Source organism: Agrilus planipennis, unplaced genomic scaffold (genome assembly GCF_000699045.2).
Source record: "Agrilus planipennis isolate EAB-ADULT unplaced genomic scaffold, Apla_2.0 scaffold28, whole genome shotgun sequence".
Taxonomy (NCBI): Eukaryota; Metazoa; Arthropoda; class Insecta; order Coleoptera; family Buprestidae; genus Agrilus; species Agrilus planipennis.
Genome location: NW_020438897.1, coordinates 238,218 through 241,170, shown reverse-complemented (window position 1 = coordinate 241,170; position 2,953 = coordinate 238,218). Strand labels below are relative to the sequence as shown.

The 2,953-nt window shown below is 30.1% G+C and overlaps 1 long non-coding RNA gene across 1 annotated transcript; it reads right to left on the bottom strand.

The window, feature by feature from the left end:
• Nucleotides 1-6: 6 nt before the first annotated feature.
• On the bottom strand, nt 7-2,535 carry LOC112904046. Its single transcript, XR_003230866.1, has 3 exons — nt 1,017-2,535; nt 345-549; nt 7-119 (listed from the first exon to the last, which is right to left on the bottom strand). It is a non-coding gene; the product is annotated as an uncharacterized LOC112904046 (long non-coding RNA).
• Between the last annotated feature and the right edge of the window lie 418 nt (nt 2,536-2,953).

Here is a 2,953-nt window from a genome sequence, read left to right as displayed (position 1 = left end):
TTCTGGAAATTGCACCTTCACGCCCAAGGGGAGGGAAAATTAAAGGGGCTCCACTTCTCCAGGTTTTGAATCCTTCTTATTTTCTGTCTCCTTGTTCATTTAATACATTTAAATGCATCCTGTTGAAACAATATTATGTTAGCTTCATTTTAAAATATTTAAGAACCATAACTTTCACCAATTAAATAATAGACTATCAAAATCAATACTTTTACAAAACTATGACAATTCACAAGTGTAAAAACTTATAGTGGTAATTATTGTCAAACAAATGGAAAACTACACTTGGAAAATCGCATCCATTTCATAAATACAACTTCATAAAATATTTAAAGATTTCTTACCCTGTCCAAGACCGACAAAAAGAAGCATGATTGGGGTTCTGCTTCCCCGCGTTTCGTGGCCATTTGAATTATCCTCTCCCTGTATCCTATGAATTTTTTGACCAGCTCATTAGAAGCATACTTGGAAATAAAAATATGTCTGATTGCCACAAATCTGCAAGTACTGTTTGTCCCTCGAATCCAAGGATGTAATCTCAAAGCAAGCCTATATTACAGAAAAAAAAGTCGTTAAAACCTAATCTATAGCATAACAAGGTAAAAGTTAAAAAAATTTTAAAGGAAATTTGGAATTTTAAAAGCAGAATAATAGCATTAAGAAATATTTTACATATTTTGGCTATAAAATGAAAGCAATCTTCGTGGCGTGGTCACATCGATATGAAAAATCTAGAATCATCGCCTAAACGTGTATTCAAAATTTAAAAATTCTAACAAAACCCGAACTATTCAAACTCCAATAAACTAAGAATTTATAAAATTCACATTAGATAAGTACAGGCAAGATGCCACGACACACTCGATAATAGAGCACGAAACGAACGCGCCACCCAAGTTTTTCATGACAAAATATAATTATAATTAAAATATAATTGAAATCAATCAATCACTAAACCGAAACGCATTCCACACAATAAATCAAATGAAAATCGAATAAGGATTAGGGCTAAATACTTTCAGGCGTCGTTTCCATTTATGGACGGCAAAAATGGTGGTACATCTCCTTCTCGAGGACCGAACACAATTGAATACGATTGAATGACAAGATGAAGCGACAAACGAGCCGGGAGACCTATAGATGAAAATTCTTTCTATACCTATGATAGATACATAATACATTTTATAGGTGCCTTCAGTTATACTAATGCAGTTTAATTAGTAAATTATTAGAAACTGATCCACTTAAATGACATCCTGTTGAAATAATTTATCTTTATATGACTGTCTTTAATTGTTATAAACAAAATAGCTGCGAATTAAAAAAACAAAACGTTACTTTCCTCAGGAACTTTTTAAATTCATTAAAAAATGTCCTCTTTCTAAGTATAAAAACGGCATATTTCTAACAGTTATAGCAATAAAGTTATTTTATTTGTTAATAAACCAAAATGAAAGCACTTTTGTAACGAAATTTTGCAACAATTAAAATGTCTTTTTTCGTATTCTAATTAAACATCATTGTAGAAAAATACCTGCCCTTCCAAAAAAACCTACAAAAGCTCTTTCTGTCCAAAGTTGTGCGTACGGTAGCACTTTTGTAACGACATTTTGCAACAATTAAAATGTCTTTTTTCTTATTCTAATTAAACATCATTGTAGAAAAACACCTGCCCTTCCAGAAAAAACCTACAAAATCTCTGTCTGTCCAAAGTTGTGCGTACTACTATATTGCAAAAATAACTTCTCTGAGATAAACAATTTCTATAATCCAAAAACTAATGAAATAATCAAATTGAAATTTTAATCACATTTTAAGTACTATTAAATCTATCTTTCCACGTAATATCAAGATATATAACAATTTGCAATAGTTATTGTTAATTTTAATGAATTATTAAGATATAATACGCAAAAATTTGCTATTTTTTTATTTTAATTGTTTATTACTTGAAAATTGCAAAGAACTTTCTACAGAAAAACTATAGGGGTTATTCCTATATGCCTATATTACCTAAAAAAACGCATTGATTTACTGGATGGGAGTGAGAGATACATTGTAAGTTAGTTAGCGCCCAGAAGAAATGGAGCATCTTGTATGATTAAAAATATTTTTTGTATATATGCACCATATGACCACTTTTATGGAGACTTTTTTTTATTAAATGCCTAACACTTATGTATACTATAGACTGCTATGTAAATATTTAAACAATATTTTAGAAGCAAAGAAGCCCCCTGTGGCCCCCTTCAACCTACTGCAAAATGGAAGTCGAAATACATGTAGTGAGGAAATCACTCTTAAATAAGAAAAGAAAGTGTTGCAATGAAAAATGTTATCCTTGTATATACTCTACCACACCTATCGTTTTATAAAACTCGCTATAATATATGGGCACCTGAATTTCGCCTCTAATTTTCGACTTTCGTTGTAGCTGGTATCTGGTGTTTTACTAGAACTAAATTCCCAGCCTTGAATGATTTTATTTTGTATTTTTGTTTATAAGATTGAAGAAAAAAAAAAGAATACCAAGTTCCTAAGAAAATAAATTGCTAAAGATTTTCAAAAGCTATAATAGATAATGGCTTCGCCATACTAATTTCGGTGTGTTTACTATCAATTGTTTTTACACATAATTAAGAGAATTCTTGTAGATACATTATTGCATAGTCAATAGTACTAGAAAACGAAATCATTATGTATAGGTATGCAATTACCGTGAAAATCCAGAACGAAAAATGAAAGGGATAGCGACTAGGATGCTCTAAAAGCTCTTTAATTAATTAATTTTAAAAAATGTTTTGACTAAAATTGTTGCAATTTTAAGTAAAAGAACTTTTAAGACATACTAGATGATTGTTCCTTTTTTGACATAGTAATTACCCGACTCCGAAATTGGACGTAATATTTATTTATTTACACAATTTTCGTTTTAGTCTGACAATAATTTATT